Source organism: Podarcis liolepis (genome assembly GCF_965112155.1).
Source record: "Podarcis liolepis genome assembly, chromosome: 1".
Classification (NCBI taxonomy): Eukaryota; Metazoa; Chordata; class Lepidosauria; order Squamata; family Lacertidae; genus Podarcis; species Podarcis liolepis.
Window position 1 is genome coordinate 3,880,498 of NC_139554.1, and position 23,151 is coordinate 3,903,648.

Consider the following 23,151-nt stretch of genomic DNA (forward strand, 5'->3'; position numbering starts at 1 on the left):
TTGGCAGGGGGTTGGACTCGATGGCCCTTGTGGTCTCTTCCAACTCTATGATTCTATGATTCTGCGATTCTTGCACCTTTGGGCCTCGGGCTCAAAACGGGAAGATCTCAAGCTCCACATACAGGTGAACTTAATGAGGCCTCCTAAGAATAATGGCATTAGCTCATCACAAATCAATCCTTTAGAGAGGACGCTTGCAAACAAAACATGGTTATCGCAGCGGGTGGGAAAAGGAGGAGGAGGAGGAGGAGGAGGAGGAGGAGGAGGAGGAGGAGGAGGAGGAGAGGGACAGAGAGCTCAGGCCGACATGCCGGCTTTTGTTCAAGGGACTATCAGAGAGTTTCAAGGGTACAAAACAGCACTGGCATTGGACGTTTTCCTGGGCAAGAGCCCAATTCATCCCATACGTGGAACTGAGCACAGGGGTTAGTGGGTGGGCATAGATTCAGGTGAAGCAAGGAAGAAACAGCTTAATGTTTAGGGAAGTTTTTTTAATGACTGGCGTTTTAATGTATTTTTAATCTCCTGTTGGAAGCTGCCCAGAGTGGCTGGGGAGACCCAGCCAGATGGGCAGGGTATAAGTAATAAATTATTATTACATTATTATTATTAATGAGGACTAGCTTCTGGAACACGGCAGCCACCCGACCCCCTGCGTTTTACTCAGAAGGAAAATGGCACCCCACTTCCTAGATGATATGGGGAGTCTACCCTATAAAAAGCGTGATTCAGAATAGTGGTTTGTTCACCCCACTACGGAAGATAATAGCACAATAAAATTGAAAACAGTCACCATTAACTGCACATTTATTCAAAATCCAATTAAGACTATGTAGTTTAATTAATTCGACAACACTGATGTTGAGCTTGATCCAGCAATAGCAGCTATTATCAATAAGTGGCTATTTTGCGACTTGCGGCAGCTCAGAATCGTAAATACACATGAAATAGGGGTAAGAGCGGTAAAATGTTAAACGCAAAGCAAAGAAGGCATTTCTAGTCTGTTCAGTCGTAAATAAGTGATCGAGATGCCCAGAAGATGGGAATGTAAAAAAGTAAAGAAATTCTGGGAAATGATATATAATGAGATGAAAAAGATGTTGAAATATACATTTAGAAAAAAACACCAAAAGCACTTTTACTTGGTATTATAGGTCAGGACATGAATAGGCAAGATGTTAAATTGGTTTTATATGCAACAACTGCGGCAAGAGTATTGTTAGCCCAGAAATGGAAACAAGAAGAAATTCCGACAAAAGAAGAATGGCAGACGAAATTAATGGACTACGCAGAATTGGACAAAATGACAGGAAGGATTCGAAACCTGCGGGACCAGAGATTTACAGAAGATTGGAAGAAGTATATGAATTATTTGAAGAGCAACTGTAATCAACAAAGTACGCTAGTAGGACTACAAGAAGTTTCGTAAGGAGGAATATATGAAGTGCTACAAAGTAGATAAAGAATAGAGATATTGGTTATGAGTTTGAAATGTAACAGGGAAAATAAGAAATGTATACTAAGAGATTAGATTGGAAAATTTCACCTGGCTTGCTTCCAGGCCCCAGTTCACAGAACCATAGAACTGAAGTCTTGGAAGAGACCCCGAGGGTCATCTAGTCCAACCCCCTGCAGTGCAGGAATACACAGGGATCAAACCTATAACCTTGGCACGATCAGCACCATGCTCCAACCAGCTGAGCTATCCAGGCTCCTGGTGCTGCTTTTACAGGAACACAGGAAGCTGCCTTTTGCAGCACTGAACCGCCCTCAAGCTCAGTATGGCCAACACTGGTTGGCAGCAGCTCTCCAGGTGATGTTCCCTACATGAAGATGCAATATTGGACTGACCTTCTTTATACCCAGCAAAGGCTGGACCACTGAGTTATGGAACATTTCGGGGCTTATGACCAAGAGACGGGCTCTCCCTGTAAATGAGGGTTAAATCTCTCCCTCTATTAGAATCATCTCCAGGAGCCAAGACAGGTACAGAACTCTTACTATCAGGAAGTTCATCCTAATATTTGGTCAGCATTTCTTTTCTTTTCACTTGGACCCACCGGTTCGGGTCCTACAATCTGGAGACGCAGAATACAAGCTTCTTCCACCTTCCATGTAGTAGTCCTTCAGATTTTTGAAGATGTCTATCCTGAATTCTGGTGCTGGAGGAGACTCTGGAGAGTCCCATGGACTGCAAGAAGATCCAACCTCTCCATTCTGAAGGAAATCAGCCCTGAGTGCTCACTGGAAGGACAGATCCTGAAGCTGAGGCTCCAGTACTTTGGCCACCTCATGAGAAGAGACGACTCCCTGGAATAGACCCTGATGTTGGGAAAGATGGAGGGCACAAGGAGAAGGGGACGACAGAGGACGAGATGGTGGGACAGTGTTCTGGAAGCTACCAGCATGAGTCTGACCAAACTGTGGGAGGCAGTGGAAGACAGGAGTGCCTGGTGTGCTCTGGTCCAGGGGGTCACAAAGAGGCGGACACAACTAAACAACAACAACAACCTGTCTCAGTCTGCTCTTTTCCTCAACCCTTCCTTGGTTTCCAGACCCATGATCAGGGCCAGATTTAGGTTTGATAAGGCCCTCAGCTCCTGCAGGTAATGGTGCCCTCTCTATGTCCAGCTGTCCTTTGTCAACAACAAAATGTCACTGGTTTTTGTGTTGAATATATGCTATATGGTAATTTATGGACCTGATAGGTATCTAAAGCCATATGCACATAACAAAATAGGTATTTTATCAAAGTAATTGTTGAACTGAAATACAATTAAGAAGATGCACATTAATAGTGAAATACAATTAAGAAGAAGTATATTTTTGGGGGGCCGCAAGAGAGTGGGGCCCTAAGCTATAGCTTGTTTAGCTTATACGTAAATCTGACACTGCCTGTGATCATCTTGGCTGCCCTCCTCTGCACACATTCCAGCTTCTGAACCTCCCTGCATGCAGAAAGCTAGAACATCAGGTCCTTCCCTGACTTGCTAGCGCTTCGCATGCAGGGGGATTATCACAAAGGGATGCTTCCACGCAAGCCACCCCAAAGCACCTTCGCTGAACTTGGAATAAATCTGTTTCGTCCTTCCAGGACTTCACAGCGGCTTGGCTTTCCCAAAGCCCACGTCCCCAGACTACAAATTTAAACGTTATTTAATGCAGACTCTTTCTATGGGGCGCCCAGGCCATGCTGGGACTGAATGATGACTCTGGAAAGGAGCAGTTCTTCAAAGGAACTGGAGCCCAGAGCGAAGACGGAGGAGCCGACAGCTCCCTCATATTTCCCACCGCTCTCAATTACTTCCCAGGCTGCAGGTGTTAGGGATTGATTAATCGTCAAGTAGTCAGGCAATTAACAACCTCTTAATTGAGCAGTCGGGTGTCACCACATCAGAGCGAGGAAGCAGAACTCTCAGGAAGCAGGTATCAAGGTTGCAGCCTTTTGTGCAGATGGGTTTTGGGGGGTGGGGAGGACCCCAAATCACTTCTGGGACTGGCTTGCATATAGGTCTACTCTGAAGTCATGCATTCGGACAAGACTCTGTCAACCTTCCAAGATACACATGCAAATGTCACACAGAATTAACAGCAGTGTCAGCTCTATTAGAAAGTCCCGCGTTCGGTTCCTGCCTTCTCCAGGCAGGGCCAGGAATGTCCCCATCTGAAACCCTGAACAGCTGCTGCCAGTCAGGGTAGGTAGATAGATAATTTATTACAGTCGGAGACCAGCTTATAAAACACACTTGAGGATACAGTCCCAGAAGGAAAACAAACATTTAAAACAATGTACAACAATAAATTTGAAATTTATAAATGCGATAAGCGTATAGACACTTAAACTTTAAGATTAGCTACCGCAGAGAGCTTCTTGGACTCCATGATCACTGCAGATGGTGACAGCAGCCACAAAATTAAAAGACGCCTGCTTCTTGGGAGAAAAGCAATGACAAACCTAGACAGCATCTTAAAAAGCAGAGACATCACCTTGCCAACAAAGGTCCGTATAGTTCAAGCTCTGGTTTTCCCAGTAGTGATGTATGGAAGTGAGAGCTGGACCCTAAATAAGGCTGATCGCCAAAGAATTGATGCTTTTGAATTCTGGTGCTGGAGGAGACTCTTGAGAGCCCCATGGACTGCAAGAAGATCCAACCTCTCCATTCTGAAGGAAATCAGCCCTGAGTGCCCACTGGAAGGACAGATCCTGAAGCTGAGGCTCCAGTACTTTGGCCACCTCATGAGAAGACAAGACTCCCTGGAAAAGACCCTGATGTTGGGAAAGATGGAGGGCACAAGGAGAAGGGGACGGCAGAGGACGAGATGGTGGGACAGTGTTCTCAAAGCTACAAACATGAGTCTGACCAAACTGCAGGAGGCAGTGGAAGACAGGAGTGCCTGGCGTGCTCTGGTCCATGGGGTCACGAAGTGTCAGACACAACTAAACAACAACAACTACAGAGAGATGACCCAGAGTCACCCATGGAAATGAGTTTGGGGATTTTCTTAACGAACTAGTTTGGTTTGTGGGAAGGTCTGCGCCTACAGATCTGTACACAGAATCTGGCGACCATCCGGGTCATCTTATGATCTTTGCCTAACAGGAAATGGTCAAATTTTTGCTTTTCCGGGAGGTCAGCGAGCCTCACCAGCAGGGGATCAATGGTCTCACTACGTACCTCTTCATAAAAGGGACATCTAAAGAACAAGTGCTCTGGGCTTCCTATCTCCCCCAATGAACAGGCGCAGAGTCTCTGAGCATATGGGACTTTTTAAAAGGATCCTTCCAGGACCCGCAAGGGCAAAGCCGAGCTATCAGGGTACGTAACACTTAGCTATATGGTCCCCTTATGGTCTGACTATAAGAACCTAAGTAGAGCCTTCAGGATCAGGCCAGTGACCATCTAGTCCAGCATACTGTTCTTACACTGGCCAGCTAGATGCCTGTAGGAAACCAGGATCCGATCACAAGAGCAACACGCCCTTCCTGTGGTTTCCAACAACTGGTATTCAGAAGCATTGCTGTCTTCAACTGGGGAGGCAGATCAGAGCCCCCATGGCAGCTTTTGAGGTTCATAGGCTCTGTGTTGACCCATAAGACTCTGGCACGAGACAGCCAGCGGGTCTAAACTTCTGCTGAAAATATTTCCATTCTACTAGGCCTACACAGGCCATTGAGAGAATAAATCTTTCCACAATTGTTAATTGAAATTTCTTTATGGTTTTTACGTTTCACTGCTGTAAACTGCTCATATATTTTATGGCACGGAGGCATATAAATAAATTTTATATGCCCTACAACAGGCATAGGCAAATTGGCCCTCCAGCTGTTTTGAGACTACAATCCCCATCATCCCTGATCACTGGTCCTGTTAGCTAGGGATGATGGGAGTTGTAGTCCCAAATCATCTGGCGAGTTTGCCTATGCCTGCCCTACAAGAACGTTGTTCAGTGGTTAGATCTACCTGGCATCTCCAAGAAGGGCTGGGAAGGCCCCCTGCCTGAAACCCTAGAGAGCCTCTGCCAGCCAGTGTAAGCAGTATTGAGCCAGATGGAGCCATGGTCTTACTTGGAATAAGGAAAAGGTCCCCTCGCTTCTTTTGGCACAGGACTCAGTTCAGAAACCAAACACCTCCTCACCTGCCTTGCAAAAGCTGTCACCCTTCTGTGAACTGCCACACCTGTCCCACAAGCAGCGGCTAGATTGCCTCTCCTGGGCTGTGAAAAGCTGTCAATCTCGACAGATCAAGCTGCTGTTAAAATCACAGGGACAAGTTGGGCCAAGGTTTTTTATTATGATTATTCGGGTCAGTTGATAACCTTACATCCTACTCACATGGGAGGAAACGGCGGGGGGGGGGGGGGAGAGAACGAACTCCCAGCATCTCCAGGTAAGAATGGCTGGGGAGGGGGAATATCCTCTGTCCGAAACTTTGGACAGCTGCTGCCAGTCAGTGTAGGCATGTACAACAGGTAGATTGTGATCTACCAGTAGATCGCGGGGGTGTTCCAGGTAGATTGCTGGATCTCTGGGGTGCTCCTGATCGACCCCCCAGAAGAGCTCAACAACTCTGGGTCACCTTCCTCAAAAGATCAACAATTCTTGTCAATGAAAATGGGTAGATCACTGCCGGTTTTTTAAAGTGGGAGTAGATCGCAGTCTCTTGGGAGATGGACTTGCCTGGTGGGCTATACTGAGCTAAATGGGCTCTTGCTCTGACTTGCTATGCCCCTAGAGACATCACCTTGCCAACAAAGGCCCGTATAGTTAAAGCCATGGTTTTCCCAGTAGTGATGTATGGAAGTGAGAGCTGGACCATAAAGAAGGCTGATCGCCAAAGAATTGATGCTTTTGAATTTTGGTGCTGGAGGAGACTCTGGAGAGTCCCTGCAAGAAGATTTGGAAGGAATCTCCATTCCTCTCCATTGTGAAGGAAATCAGCCCTGAGTGCTCACTGGAAGGACAGATCCTGAAGCTGAGGCTCCAAGACTTTGGCCACCTCATGAGAAGAGAAGACTCCCTGGAAAAGACCCTGATGTTGGGAAAGATGGAGGGCACAAGGAGAAGGGGACGACAGAGGACGAGATGGGGGACAGTGTTCTTGAAGCTACCAGCATGAGTTTGACCAAACTGCGGGAGGCAGTGGAAGACTGGCGTGCTCTGGTCCAGGGGGTCACGAAGAGTTGGACACGACTAAACAACTAAACAACAACAGCTCCACCCACATAAGGGCAGACCTTGAAGACCCCAAATAGTAATCAAGCGCAACATTTTGAAGTAGGAATCATTAGCAGCTTCCTTCCTCTGGTGCTCAGATTTGAACACAGCAGCACTGAAGATGCTCCTTGGTTCTTTGTAGAAATCTGTCCTCTTACAATCACATCCCACTTTTCCTCTAAGGCTTGGGCCCAAACGTGGACCTCCAGCTGTTGTTGGACTACAAATCCCATCATCCCTAGCTAGCAGGGCCAGAGGTCAGGGCTCTGATGGGAGTCCAAAAACAACTGGAGACTCAAGTTTGGGAAGCCCTGCTCTAAGGAGCCCAAAAGTGGTACCTGTAAGCTCTCCTCCCCTTTAACTTCACAACGACCCTGTGAGGTAGGTTAGGCTGAGCGCAAGTGCCTGGCTTGGTTGCACATCAGAGTCCCAATTTGGATGGTAAGGGGGCAGCCCCAGAGGCTAAATTTCTGTGCACCGAGTGGCTGTTTAAAGCATTACGCTCTGGGGTCACTAAACAAATAAAGACTAAGAGGGGGCAATCTTGACTTTGCCTCCCATCCATTTCCAGGAGGTGTCAATTTAATGGTCCGTGTGCTGAGCCTGTCTCATAAATCAAATGCGGTGAGGAGCAGACAGCGCTTCATCCCAAGAGGGGCAGAAGAGGCCCCTTGATGGGAGACGGGGACACAAAAGGACAAGGCACCCGCGACAACCGCCCATTGCTTTGCAGCCCACTCAAACCTCTCTCTCTTCAAGGGGACTGAGGAAGTCAGTCTTGCAGCCGGCAACTGCCCCCCTCCCCCAGTCTACCCCAGTTCCAAGGGGGAGTTTCCAGTTAAGAGCTGCTGAATTCAATGGGTCTTACTCCCAGGAAAGCGAGGTTTAGGATCCCTTTCCCCGTTAGTGAAGGGAATTTGTGAAGAGGCTGGGCTCCTCCGAAGATTAGCCAAGGACAAAGTTGCGTGGAAAGCAGGCCACAACTGCAGCTGGAATTTTGTTGGCCAAAAATTGGAAATCACGAGAAGTACCAGCAGTGGAGGAATGGCAGATGAAGATGATGGACTTTGGGGAGCTAGCTGACCTGACCGGAAGAGTCCGCGACCAGAAGGAGGAGGGATGGAAGAAATTTAAAGACTATTTAGCTAAATATGTCAAGATAATTTAGATAGAAATACTTGCGAATATCAGATAGGCCTAGGATTTCAATATGTGATGTTGCAGAATAATATGTTTAAAATGAAAAGAAAGAAAGATGTTAATTGACTAAGTAAATTTTATGGGAAAATAGTTTTGGAAAACTGCTACAATGATTTATATGGAAACTCAGCCACAATGTTAACAAAAGTGGAATTATTACAGTCAAGATAAATGCTTGTTTGTTTGTCTGTCTGTTTTTGATGTTGTTTTTCTATTTGTTTGTTATAAATTTGGAAAACTAATAAAATAAATTGGAAAAAAAGTTGCATGGAAAGCATCAGAAATTTATGGTCATAGCCTCCAAACACAAGTGAGTGTCTTGAATATTTAAGGCACTCCAGCATTGAAATAGGGGTCTTTCAACAACAAGCCCTCCCGCTAATCAGGAAGTGGGGTGGGGGGGGTGAAGAGACAATGTGCCCATCGGTTTTTATTTTGCAAAAAGAGAAAGGAAATTACAAATGGGTTGCGTGGGGCAATAACTCACCGAATCGCCGGCTCGAAGGCCTCATAAAGGTTTCCTGTCCCTGAATTGTGACGGTGAGCGTCAAGCTTGATGGGGGGGGGGGAGGGAGCAGCCGGGGAGGGGGGGCGTTCATAATAAACAGCAAGCCCACATATCCTGCAAGCTCCACTTTTGTCCAGGGATAGCAATTACGTAATTGGCGAGCCTGCCACCGTGTACCTTCTGAAAAATCTTTTGTTCGGCAGCCTACCAGCACAGAAGAGACGGACAAAACATTGACCATCGAATGAGGAAGCTGCAAACATCTGCTTCAAGTTGCAACCTTTTTTAAAATTTAGTTTGTCAAGGAAGGCGGGATACCGGAAAAACAAATTCACACCAAATCACATTTCTGCAGCTGGTCTCCTTTAAGTTGCTCCTCTTAGCAACTCCAGCTCCAGGCAGTTAAAATAAAAATAAATCACAGTAGCTCAAACTCTGGGGGACCACCAGGCAAAAGAAGACAAACCTTAATAGCCAGCACCTTTGCTGCTGTCCCTGCAAACCTTAATAGCCTTAATAGTCCCTCTTGGAAGCAAGTGTCTTCCTAGCCACTTCTAAACCTGGGAGGAATTCATGTCCCCCCCCCCCCCCTTTCTGAACTGCCAGACAACAGATGATGCTCCCTCCCGACTTACTTAAAGCGAGAGCTTTTGCGAGAAGTATCCCAGATTCTCCTGAAAATCCCAGATTCTCCCAGATTCTTCTTCTGAAACCCCCTCCTCAGCAACAGGATCCGCGAGTTTCCAGGAATCCTGCACCGCCTCTAGCCCGCGCATGCAAACCAACGCCGGGCGCCAAGAAACTTTTTTTCTGCAAAAACCAGACCCAAAACAAAAGCAGGCTTTGCAAGGGAACGGATTTCCCCGTCTCAGCTCTTCTCTCTCTCTCTGCCTTCAAGGCCGGGGGGCGAGCAGCCTTTGGCTCGCCAAGAAACAATGAAGCCGGCGAGACCCCCCCCCTTCCCTCCCTCTCTCCATTGTCCAAGGCGAGTGAATGGCAGGCGGGGGAGAGGGAGCGCGTGAAAGGGAAAGTGGGAGGCAGGTGCTGGGAAGAAGACATCCTTGCGGGGGAGGGGGGGATGGATGGATGCAAAAGCCGGCTGGAGAAAGCGAAAGTCCGCCGCTAAGGAAAGTGGCTCCCAGCCCCGCAGGAGCCCCCCATTCCCGGGGAGAGAGAGGGGCTCCCTCCGGCCAGAGTTTCCAGCAAGGGGGGGGGTGGCGGTGACCCCAAATGACCTGGCTGCAAAAGAAGACCAGCCATGCCACCCACCCATCAGACAGACGGACAGACAGCAACTCACCTGCCCAGGGAATAGCACGGCACGGCACGGCACGGCTCGCCTCCCTCTTCTTCCTCCTCCTTTCCCCAGCCGCCGCCGCTTTCTGCAAGCCTGCAAGCCAAGCCCCCCAAAAGCGGCTTTTGTTAGCAACCCCAGATGCGCTCGGGGGTCCTCGGCGGGGGGGAGAGGAGCGCGCGCGGCGTTTGCATGGCGGAGGGGCCGCCCCTCCCCCGGCCCCGCCTCCAGCCCCTCCCCTTCGGAAGGACGTCCCCCTCCCCAAACACCCCCCCACCAAGGAACCCCCTCCCATTGATGCCCAGTAACATTTATGAAACGTGTATACCGCCCGTGAGAACGCGACTGACCCGGAGTGCTTTCCTTCCTTCCCTACTGCATCAGACTAGCCCCATCTCTGGAAAGCCCCCCCCCGAAAATCAGCAACCACCCCCCCTAACCCACAACAGCTTCCTCCAGGGTGAACCCCCCCCTCCGCTCTCCTGATCTGCACCAGGCTCCCCTCACCGGTTCCCGGAATATCTCAGCATCCCCGGAACGCACCCCCGTTTTGCCAGTGCCCCCCAACCCCGAACCCCGCTATTCTGCAAGCAAGCAGCCTCCCCACCCCCGTAGATCCTGCCCTCCGGAGAGCCCCCGGAGCATGCACGATGACAGCAAGAGCGCCCCCCCTCTCCAAATATCCCCGCCCCACTTTGCCTTAAAGACAAGACAGGCTTTGGGGGGGGGGCTTCCAAAGAGCCCCGCCAGCCCTTGCGCCCCGCTTCTGCCCCCTGCTCTCCAGCCCCCTCTAGCGGCCGGGCAGCGCAGCGAAGCGCCTTCCGGAGCCGGCCTTACCTGCGTCAAGGTCCCGGGCGGCTCCTTGACACCCGGAGCATCGCTTAGCCCGGCCGCCGCCGCCGCTCTTCCCCCGCCATGGCCGGAGCCGAGCAACGGCGCAGGGAGAAGGAGGCGGAGCGCCAGAAGCAGGCCGGGAAGGAGGAGGAGGAGAGCCCGCCCGGCAGAGACCTCCCCTCGACCCCGGAGCCGGCGGAGCAGCGGGCGGGCCCGGCTGTCAGGCAGAGGGAGGCAGCGGCCTCAGGCGGCCGCTCGGGGAGGGTCCCTCGCCGGCATCCTCCGCCGTCGCCTTGAAACGCGGACCGGTTTAATTCTACATCTTTAGCAGTGGCGTAGCGTGGGGGTGCAGGGGGGGCCGGCCGCACCGGGCGCAACATCTGGGGGTTAGGGGGCGCAAATCCACGAGTTAGGGGGCGTAAATCCACGGGTTAGGGGGCGCAAATCCACGAGTTAGGGGGCGTAAATCCACGGGTTAGGGGGCGCAAATTACTTGCCTTGCCCCGGGTGCTGACAACCCACGCTACGCCACTGATCTTTAGGGTGGTGAGGGGGGGAATAGGTTTTAGGTTTGGTTTAATCAGTATTTCTTAATTTATATTATTTTTAATTAATTAATTAACTATAATTAATTAATTAATTTTAAAATAACATTTAGTTATTAAAAATGCAAATTTAATTACATATCAAAAAGCATATCACTAGTTTTCTGGGGGGCGTGCCCACCCAGGCAGGCGCTTTGAAACAGAGAGCTTTCTTTTTTTAGAATAATAATAATAAAATTGAAGAGTTAGAAGGCATTCATTATCAGCACCATGCTTTAGCCAACTGAGATACCTGCTGCTTTTATTTCATATTTTGAGGCGAGGGAAGAATTATGTTAGGGTTGGTTTGGGGTTTTTTGCAGCCTTTTTTTCAGTGATGGCCAAACTTGGCCCTCCAGCTGTTTGGAGACTACAGTTTCCATCTTCCCTGACCATTGGGCCTGTTAGCTAGCAGTTCGAAAGCATGCCCCAAAGTGCAAGTAGATAAATAGGTACCGCTCCGGCGGGAAGGTAAACGCTGTTTCCATGCGCTGCTCTGGTTTCGGTGTTCCATTGCGCCAGAAGCGGCTTAGTCCTGCTGGCCACATGACCCGGAAAAACTGTCTGCGGACAAACACTGGCTCCCTTGGCCAGTAAAGCGAGATGAGCACCACAACCCCATAGTCGCCTTTGACCGGACTTAAGTGTTAGGGGTCCTTTACCTTTTTTTATTTTGTTTTGTCTTGTATTTCTTGTGCCAATATGGGTTTCTTATTTTCGTAGGCCTTTGGCTTCCCAGGTTTTTATCTGGAGATTTTGTGCTGCATGGTGGAATAATGGGTGGTGAGCCAGGGGGATTAGTGGGGAACAGTGGCATAGCGTGGGGGGTGCAGGGGGGGGGGCCGGTCGCACCGGGCACAACATCTGGGGGTTAGGGTTAGGGTGTGCAAATCCACGGGTTAGGGGGCACAAATACACAGTTTAGGGGGCGCAAATTACTTGCCTTGCCCCGGGTGCTGACAACCCACGCTACGCCACTGGTGGGGAAGGGGTTAAGGACAGTTTGCCTGCTTCTTCCTTCCATGCTTAGAGCATGGTCTGTTTAGTGTTGTGGGAATTTTCCTTAGTTTGTTTTGAAGGAATGGGTTTACTGTGGTAGAGGTATTTTCTCCTTTTTTGTAATAAATTTTTAATTGAATTTTACAATTCAACTTTCAACAGATTTATCATATATAAGAAAATAAAAATAAAACAGAACTTCCCCCAATCCATGACTTCCCTCAACTTCCCCTTCTGGTTCTTTATATGAAAATTTGCTACTTCTGCTTAAATTTTACCTTATTTTTCATCTCTTAGCTGAATGCTCTTAGATTCTTGTCATTTTTGTACTAAATTTTCTTCCAATTACATCTTACATTTAGTTAATTTCCATATTGTTATTTCTCAGCCTTTACTCTTGTTTTCTGAATTGTGTTTACTCAAACCCTGCTAGTGAGTCCATTTCTTTACAATATTTCTGTAAATGCAGCATGAACGATTCCCAGTCTTTTTTAAAATCTCTAGTATTGTCTTAGTAAAAGCTATGGTTTTCCCGGTAGTGATGTATGGAAGTGAGAGCTGGACCATAAAGAAGGCTGATCGCCGAAGAATGGATGCTTTTGAATTCTGGTGCTGGAGTAGACTCTGGAGAGTCCCATGGACTGCAAGAAGATCCAACCTCTCCATTCTGAAGGAAATCAGCCCTGAGTGCTCACTGGAAGGACAGATCCTGAAGCTGAGGCTCCAAGACTTTGGCCACCTCATGAGAAGAGAAGACTCCCTGGAAAAGACCCTGATGTTGGGAAAGATGGAGGGCACAAGGAGAAGGGGACGACAGAGGACGAGATGGTGGGACAGTGTTCTTGAAGCTACCAGCATGAGTTTGACCAAACTGCGGGAGGCAGTGGAAGACAGGAGTGCCTGGCATGCTCTGGTCCAGGGGGTCACAAAGAGTCGGACACGACTAAACGACTAAACAACAACAACAACAACAACAACAACAACCAGTATTGTCTTTGTCTCTGAGTCTTCCTGCAAGTTTTGCCATTTCTGCATATTCCATAAGTTTAACTTGCCATTCTTCTCGGGGTGGAGGTGTTTTCGATTACGTCTCTCTCCAGGTGTACCCATTGCTTCGTTTCATCATCTAAAATGTATGGGATTATGGGGTGAAATCCCCCAAAAGGATGTTCCTTTTTTTCTGTATGCCACAACAACTGCGAGAATGTTACGAGCGAATAATTGGAAGAAACAAGACTTACCAACTATCGAAGATTGGCAGATGAAGATGATGGACTATATGGAATTGGCGGAAATGACTGGGACACTGAGACCAGAGAGAAGAGACGGTGGAAGAAGATTGGAAGAAGTTTAAGGAATATTTGAAAAAATATCTTAATATTTAAATCTTAGAATAGCTTTGAAAGTGGATATAGGCTGTAGGGTTAGAAGTAGAAGATAGTGTATTTTAAAACAGTATTATTTGTAAGTGATAAAATGTGATTATTTTTATGGCAAAAGTAAGGGTGATAAAAAAAATGGTTAGAAATTATGATATATGTAAACCGCTAAAGATGAGGTACAATGAAAATCAGATAGGGGGGACTTCAGGAAGCCCACCTAACAATGTTTAGAAAAATTAAGGATAAGATAAGAATTTGTTTGTATCTTTTGTCTTTCTCTTTGTGTTGTTTATTTGTGTTATAAAATGAACGAATTTTTTTTGGGGGGGGGAATAGAATGTATGGGATTATGTGGCTGCACAGGGTTATTGTGGGGATAAAATGGGGAAACAGGAGAGGTACCTTCACACACACAGTTTGGGGTGGGGTTTTAAAAAAATGAGGTCGGAAGGAAGTGAGTTGTAGAAAACCACACAGAGCACACGGAACAGAGAAGTTGCGCAAAGCTGCCCCGGAAGAAGCTTCGCGCCATCATTTTGCTCTGATTCTTAACTCCGTGTTTTGTACTGAGTTGAATAGGATCCAAAATGCAGCAGTCTGATTGGTCCTAGAACAATAGGATCCAAAATGCAGCAGTCTGATTGGTCCTAGAAGAATAGGATCCAGAATGCAGCAGTCTGATTGGTCATAGAACAATAGGATCCAAAATGCAGCAGTCTGATTGGTCCTAGAACAATAGGACCCAGAATGCGGCAGTCTGATTGGTCCTAGAACAGTAGGATCCAGAATGCAGCAGTCTGATTGGTCCTAGAAGAATAGGATCCAGAATGCAGCAGTCTGATTGGTCATAGAACAATAGGATCCAAAATGCAGCAGTCTGATTGGTCCTAGAACAATAGGATTCAAAATGCAGCAGTCTGATTGGTCCTAGAACAATAGGATCCAGAATGCAGCAGTCTGATTGGTCCTAGAACAATAGGATTCAGAATGCAGCAGTCTGATTGGTCCTAGAACAATATGATCCAAAATGCAGCAGTCTGATTGGTCCTAAAACAATAGGATCCAGAATGCAGCAGTCTGATTGGTCCTAGAACAATGCAGCAGTATGATTGGTCCGCAGGAGCCACCCAATCCGGCTCCAGATGAAAATGAATCCACAACCTGATTGGCCTACAGGAGAATTCTGGAATGAGCCAATTACGTGTAGCCCATTGTGTAAAGAATGTACGGTATATAAAGCAGACATTCTGGGGGAACTTCCATTCCTCCTCACCACTATGAGCTGAATAAAGAGCATGAAATCCACTCTCGACTCTGAGTATATTTCACTCCGGCAATATGGAGTGTGTGCAAAGGAAGATTAGAGGCTCTTAGCTTGTTTCATCTGCTGCTCTAACATGCTGCGATCATCGAGTATTTAAGACAGCTCTGCTGCTGCTGCTGCTTCCGAAAAGGGCAAAACAACAAGAAACCTCTGGTGATGTGAAACATATTCAAGAAACACACAAGACGTAACCGGCTGTATGTTTGAAAAAATAATATATACAATCCATTGAATTGAATTGTAGATTTCAACAGCGGTAGCTCATAAAGTCCAACAAAAAAAGTAGAAGACCCAGTGGATCAGTAATTTCCGGAATATTAGCCTTGTTCTGCCATCCTGGGCTTCATCGGTAGTTCAAACTCATATATGATATCACAGGACAGTGGATCTTATAGCATAGTTGTAGCTGCTGTAACAGGCTAATATTCTGGAAATCCTTGTCTTAGACTCTGTGAAAGGATTCTGTGGAAGTGTAACAACCTTTCGTGTGGGTTGTTGGACTCTATGAACAGACACTTTGCCAACAAAGGCCCATATAGTTAAAGCTATGGTTTTCCCAGTAGTGATGTATGGAAGTGAGAGCTGGACCATCAAGAAGGCTGATCGCCGAAGAATTGATGCTTTTGAATTCTGGTGCTGGAGGAGACTCTGGAGAGTCCCATGGACTGCAAGAAGATCAAACACATCCATTCTGAAGGAAATCAGCCCTGAGTGCTCCCTGGAAGGACAGATCCTGAAGCTGAGGCTCCAATACTTTGGCCACCACTTCTGACTTGCTCTGAAGACTTGGGCATTAGTCTGTTGCAGCAAAAATAGCATAGAGTCCTTTTAGAATTGTTTTATTTGAATGACTAGAATTCTATTTATAACAAAATACATTCATGCTCTGCTTAGAGATAGTCAACAAACCTGATTCCCTTGTATGATGTCAAGTCCGGTAAAGGACAAAATAAATCCACTTTCCTGAAATTTCTTTGTTGAATTCATTCTTCCACCCTGTAATCGTTTGTATCATGTTACTTTGTTCAGCACCATTAAGTCCCAAATTTTCCTCTTCCATTGGATGGCTGAAGGTGACATATGCATTTTCCATGTCTTTGCAATCAATATACAAGCTGCTACGCCATATGAATAGCCGAAATCCATACTCTACTGTGTGGCTGATGTTTTACAAATCCCAGAAGCATTATTAACGCCTTCAATTGTAGTTGACAACCAGCATATACATAGAGAGAGAGAGAAAGAGAGAGAGAGAGAGAGAGAGATCTATTCCCTCCCACAATTTTTTAATTAAGCAACAGTTCCACCATATATGGGGGGTTGATACATTTCATCTCCCTACACTATGGTTACCATTGAAATGTCCTGGGAAATCTGGACGTATGGCAACCCATGTTGCAAGTTCTAAAACTACTTCGAAATACAGTGGTACCTCAGTTTACGAACTTACTCCGTTCTGGAAGTCCATTCTTAAACCAAAACCGTTCTTAAACTGAGGCGCGCTTTCCCTAATGAGGCCTCCTGCTGCCGGTGCCCTTCCACCGTTCAGTTTCCACTTGTAGACTGAGGTAAAGTTTGCAAACCAGGACACTACCTCCGGTTTTGCAGAATTCGTAATCCGAATCGTTCACAAACAGGACTTTTCTTAAACTCAGGTACCACTGTAGTTCTAAAACTGCTACATCTACTATTTCCTTTGAGATATTGCAACCCCCCCAAAAAAAACTCAACAACTTTTGTGTCCCCAGATTTTCACTTTTTGAAATATGGCAACCCTAACATAAATAGATTTCTAATTCCTCCCACCTTAAGATCCTTTAATAACCAGTGCCGGATTTATGTATAAGCTAAACAAGCTACAGTTTAGGGCCCCACTCTCATGGGAGCCCCCCAAAAAATTAAAGGAAAAAACTGGATGTACATTTCCAAAATATAAGATAAACAAATAAAATAAAAGCTACATGCAGCAACAGTGTTTTGTGTTGTGTAGTCTCCTTTAATGTAAGTTGAAATATACTCAGAGTCGCAAAGTGATTTCATGCTCTTTATTCAGCTCATAGTGGTGAGGAGGAATGAATCAAAGTCCCCTCACAGTATCTGCTTTATATACATTATTTACACAATGGGCTGCACATGATTGGCTAATTCCGGAATTCTACTGCAAGCCAATCAGGTTGTGGATTCACTTCTATCTGGAGCAGGATTGGGTGGTTCCTGCCAACCAATCATACTGCTGCATTGTTCTAGGACCAATCAGACTGCTGCATTCTGAATCCTATTGTTCTAGGACCAATCAGACTGCTGCATTTTGGATCCTATTGTTCTAGGACCAATCAGACTGCTGCATTCTGAATCCTATTCAACTCAGTACATAACATAAGTCATGGGGCCCGCCTGCTATATAAAGGGCCCCATTACCTTCATTAGCTTAGGGCCACATCAAACCTAAATCCAGACCTGCCCATATCCTTATTGATGTTTCTTTCAGGGTGCCCCCGAAGAACAAAAAGGAGATGTGTCTCAGACATGGTGAAATGGAGGGCAAATACAAAAGACCTAGAAGGCAATAAAACTATCAATGGAACTAAAAGAATGTAAAATGTATCCATTAAAATGCAGACAGAAAGCAAACAATGTAGCCCAGTTTTCCAAGTCCTTTCCTTGAAAGCAGTCAGTTCCCCCAGAGACTGCCAAAATACAACAGTCTTCACCAGTCAGCAGAAGTTCCCTGAACTTAGCCATTTTGTATCCTTCTTATATTATTGCAGGGTTCTTCTTACTCTCTCTTTTGAAATCCTTTTACAGTGGTACCTCGGGTTAAGTACTTAATTCCTTCCGGAGGTTCTTTTATATATATAAAATATATAAAATATGGTTCTTTTTATATAATATTTTTTATTAATTTTAACATATAAATTATAAAATGTACCACAAAACTTATCACTTATACAATCTTTTTAGACCTCCGTCAGCACCTCTGATGATCCATCGTTTTAACCACTTCTTATGCATTTCTTAACTTTATATTGCCTTTACATCCCCTTCTCCATTTTTACAATACTTCTAATAATACTCCTCACAAAACCTCTTGCAACCCTACAAACGCCGTCTGTTCTTCACAATTACTTTTCAAATAGTCCATAAATTTACTCCAGTCTTCCGTGAATTTCTGGTCTCGCCGGTTTCGAATCCTTCCTGTTAGTTTATCTAGTTCTGCATAGTCCATTAACTTCACCCTCCATTCTTCAATTGTCGGTAACTCTTCTTGCTTCCATTTTTGGGCCAGTAATATTCTTGCTGCTGTTATTGCATATAAAAAGAGCTTACATGCCTAACCTGAAACTGTTCTTAACCTGAAGCACCACTTTAGCTAATGGGGCCTCCCACTGCTGCCGCGCTGCCAGAGCACGATTTCTGTTCTCATCCTGAAGCAAAGTTCTTAACCCGAGGTACTATTTCTGGGTTAGCAGAGTCTGTAACCTGAAGCGTCTGTAACCTGAAACAGCTGTAACCCGAGGGACCACTGTATTAGGCTTTCCAGAATAAGTAAGTGCATAAGCAAAGAACGTTATCGGTTAAATAAAGTGTGCTGATGCAATCGCATTACGCTGTTACACTTCCCTCACTCAGCAAACAAACATACACAACAACAACAACAACAATTTATTATTTATACCCCTCCCATCTGGGTGGGTTTCCCCAGCCACTCTGGACGGCTTCCAACAGAATATTAAAATACAATAATCTATTAAACATTAAAAGCTCCCCTAAGCAGGGCTGCCTTCAGATGTCCTCTAAAAGTCTGGTAGTTGTTGTTCTCTTTGACATCTGGTGGGAGGGCGTTCCACAGGGCGGGTGCCACTACCGAGAAGGCCCTACCAAGAAGGCACAGAAATGCCACAACAAATTAACTAATTGAAATGAAGCTAAATCACCCTGTCGGACCCCAACCAACCAACCAACCAACCAACCAACAGACCCTTGGGTTCAAAGTTTCATAAGAATGCCCAGTTGCTCCTCAGCAGATAGGTGTGGCAAAGAAATAATAAATTACAAGCAAATAATAAAATACATTGATATAAATTAAATCTCTCCCCCCACAAAAAACAAAACAAAAACCAAGCCCTCATTTAATGAGAAGGAGGAGAAAGACCTTTAGACCATTATGAACAGAGGTGGAAAAAATCATACCACTGTCCCCTAATCATTCTTTGGCTGTCCCTAATTCATTTAAATGTATATGTAAGTTTTAAGCAGAGGTTGGATGATCATTTGTTAGGGATTCTTTAGGGGGTGGGCGGGCTAGATGACCCGGGGGGGGGTCCCAAACATATCTATGACACATTTGAAGCTTTCCCACTGAACCTAACCCCCAGACTCCCCCAAACCAGCAATTCCTGGGTAAGATTGCTGTCAGCACAGGTAAAATAAAATGGCTTTCTGCTGCTGGATGGAAATTTTAGTCTAAAACATCTGGAAGGCTCCTTGTTGTGGGAACCTGATATAAATGAATTTTAAAATCCCTTTAAAAGGATCCGTTCCAAACCTTTCCTAGGCTATATCTGATCCTACTTGAACATGTGATGTTTGCCAAACCTCTGGTGCTAGGAAGTTCAAAGCCAGGGGTCAGCAACCTTTTTCAGCAGGGGGCCGGTCCACCATCCATCAGACCATGTGGGGGGCCGGACTAGATTTCTGGGGGGAAATGAACAAATTCCTATGCCCCACAAATAACCCAGAGATGCGTTTTAAATAAACACACACATTCTACTCATGTAAAAACACCAGGCAGGCTCCACAAATAACCCAGAGGTGCATTTTAAATAAAAGGACACATTCTACTCATGTAAAAACATGCTGATTCCTGGACCATCCGCAGGCCGGATTGAGAAGATGATTGGGCCGGATCCGGCACCCGAGCCTTAGGTTGCCTACCCCTGTTCAAAGCCGTTTGCCACTCCTTCCTCCACCCGCCTTCAAGGTATCTCCTGGGATTTACCCCAATACAAGTGGAAGTCTGCTCACACAGTGTTGGGGTCTATCCTTCATCGATTGCAATCTTCATCTCCAAACCATTGAAATCAATGAGAAATCAGCCATGGGTTTTCAGCTGCCTAAACTGCATTCGGAGAGTGCTATATATTTTGGGCGGTTGTCTAGCTTTGCATTCTGTGTGCTGCTTTGTCATCTGTTTTATCCTTTAAAAACAACAACAACAACAACAACACTGTTTCCTCCTTCAAATTACTACAACTGCAGGCATGCTTCATAAAATAAAATCACAGTTGTTAGATAAATGATGAGGGTGTTATACAATGCCGCCCCCTGTGGGTGGCAATTGGAAGTGCTTGTTGGGAATCTCACCTGCTCAGTGCTGTTGTTGCAATGGAGTGTGCCTCTGGGGGTGAAGTTAAACTGCAAAAAGGGAGGGGGTGGCCGAACGTGCTTTGAATGTGAGGTATGTACACGGAGATCCTCTTTGTGACTTCATGGAGAAGAGACTTTTTGATGGCTACAATGCAGGATGCCTCTGCCCTGCCCTATTATTATTATTATTATTATTATTATTATTATTGCCATGACAAACCTAGACAGCATCTTAAAAAGCAGAGACATCACCTTGACCTGGCCTCCACAGTCACCTACGGACTCATTGTTAAAACTGTGTTCATGGAAGATACTCTGATCTTTTATTTCCCTTCTCTTCCCTCCCCACCCCCTTTTATGAAGATCACCCACTCTGAGACCCCACAGCCAATTCTCCCCTGACCCCCTCGCTGGCCCAAGTAGGACCAATTCAGCCAGCTAGCCCTGGGGATTATCTAATTGATTTTTTATTTTTATTTTTATTTATGTTTTTATACTGCATTTTATGCTGCTTTTATAATTAAGTGTTTTAAAGTGTTTTAAATTTGTTGTTAGCCACCCTGAGCCCGGTTTTTGAACCGGGAAGGGCGGGGTATAAATAAAAAATTATTATTATTATTATTATTATTATTATTATTATTATTATTATTATTACTTGGCTACGAGGGATCACCAAAGAAGAGAGAGCGCTTCCAATCCCAGTATCAGCAGCAGAGGTGTGTTTTTCCTTAACAGACCACGATACCCCAGGAGGCAGCAGGTGCCTGGCACCCTTCGGCCCTAGAGGATGCTCATTAGCCCTGCTGCAAGTGGGCAGGAGAAGGTGGAAAACGCAGAGGTCTGGAGGCCCTTGGAGACCAGCAAGGTGTTTGGCGATGGAAAACAAACAGAGCGCCAAAACAGAAAGTACAGAAAGAATGGAAAATCTATAAAGAGTATTTGGAAAAGCATTACAATAACAAATATCTCCTGGCAGATATAGAACGATCCTTGCAAAACAACAAATATAATGTTTTTTGATATCTGCCGAAAACAAAGAAAGAAATACAGTAACATGGAACTGTGTGAGAAAAAAATTGTAGAAATAATGAGTCTAATCGGAAGCCAAATGTGTTGCTTTTGTTTTGTCTTCTTTTTCCTTTTCCCCCTTCCCCTTACTCCCCTTCCCCTTCTTTTTCCTCTTTTTTCTTTTTGTGTGTGTCTCTTTTCTTGGGCTTTCTCTTTTTGATATGTTAAGAAAGAGATAAAGAGATAAAAGTGTAATATGAAATTTCAGTAAGTTAAAAGTGATGCTGTGTAATTTTCTATTACTATTTGTATATTGTTAAAATAGGTTAATTGTTATGAATTGATGTAGCAACTACTGTGCCCTTTTCCTTTGTTATTGTTGAATTCTAAATAAATTCATGGGGGGGGGGGCACAAACAGAGCAGCACAGCCTCAGGGAAGCAGGGAGAAGCTTCTGAAACAGAGCATGGCAAACATTTTGGATGGAACATTTTGCCTCTTTTACTCTGCCTCTACCTCCGCTTCCTTGCAGGAAAAGAAAAGGCTAAAGAGGAAACCCTACACAAATACGGAGCGGAGTCCCTAAGGTGGTTGGGTGGCAGTATCTTGTACGCCTCTTTCCGGCAACTGCTGCAGCCAAGCTGGTGCCTAATGTATTGCTTGCTTTCCTTTGGACCACATCTGTCAGGAATGAGCCAGCTCCGAGCGAAGGTTTGCAGCCGGCTTCAAAGAGCAGCCAGGAACAGAGAGACTGGGATTTCACTCAGGCGGAGGAGAGCCGACAGCTGCAGTCTTCACCTCCTCCTGAACTTGAACAGCAGGATGATAAGGCTGTAGCTGAGAGCAGGCTGGAACACAGCCAAAGCTTTCAGGAAGCACACAAAGATGTGAACAGTCTCAGAGACAGCCTCTCAGAACAAGAAGAGGGTGGAGCTGATCCACTAAGTCCGAGGAGTCGGCCAATGGGAGGGCTGCTAGACAGGAAGCAAAACAAGAGACGTAAGGGTCGTAAGTTCAATATCTTCTGTCAACACCGGAAGGAGTCTTCAGAAGGGTCATCTTGAGTGATAATGCCGGCGGCTGCGTTAGAGCTGTCTGGAGCTATCTGGTTGTTGTTTTTGCAATAAATTCTCCTTTTTAATTACCTACGCTTACTGTGTTATCAAGCTGGGAACCTGGACTCCTGACATCTGTACTGACATCTGGGCAGCCCAGGACCTCCAGACACACTGCCCAGACTTTGGTGCTGCTACCGCAGCTGTCTGACTTCACCCCTGGAGGTGCACTCCATTGACCCTTGAGACAGACGGGGGCCAACAATAATAATAATATATAATAATAATAATTTATTATTTATACCCCGCCCATCTGGCTGGGTTTCCCCAGCCACTCTGGGCGGCTTCCAAAAGAATATTAAAATACTGTGATACATCAAACATTAAAAGCTTCCCTAAACAGGGCTGCCTTCTAAAAGTCTGGTAGTTGTTGTTCTCTTTGACATCTGGTGGGAGGGCGTTCCACAGGGAAGGCGCCACTACCGAGAAGGCCCTCTGCCTGGTTCCCTGTAACTTGGCTTCTCGCAGCGAGGGAACCGCCAGAAGGCCCTCGGTGCTGGACCTCAGTGTCCGGGCAGAACGATGGAGGTGGAGACTCTCCTTTAGGTATACTGGACTGAGGCCGTTTAGGGCTTTAATTGTCAGCACCAACACTTTGAATTGTGCTCGGAAACGTACTGGGAGCCAATGAAGGTCTTTCAAGACCGGTGTTATATGGTCTCGGCGGCCGTTCCCAGTCACCAGTCTGGCTGCTGCATTCTGGATTAGTTGTAGTTTCCGGGTCACCTTCAAAGGTAGCCCCACGTAGAGCGCATTGCAGTAGTCCAAGCGGGAGATAACCAGAGCATGCACCACTCTGGCGAGGCAGTCCGCGGGCAGAT

General features: G+C 46.1%; 1 protein-coding gene across 18 annotated transcripts in view; it reads right to left on the reverse strand.

The window, feature by feature from the left end:
- Positions 1-10,678, reverse strand: part of NIN (ninein) — a 126,823-nt gene extending 116,145 nt beyond the window's left edge. For 16 of the 18 annotated variants that reach the window (XR_014528618.1, XR_014528619.1, XR_014528620.1 and 13 more), the window contains exons 1-2: positions 10,555-10,678; positions 9,724-9,813 (exon numbers count right to left, since the gene is read on the reverse strand). The gene's annotated coding sequence lies outside the window, so the exon portion shown is untranslated. The remainder of the gene's footprint in view (positions 1-9,723; positions 9,814-10,554) is intronic. The other 2 variants (XM_083513930.1, XM_083513934.1) reach the window with 2 other exon arrangements.
- Positions 10,679-23,151: the final 12,473 nt, after the last annotated feature.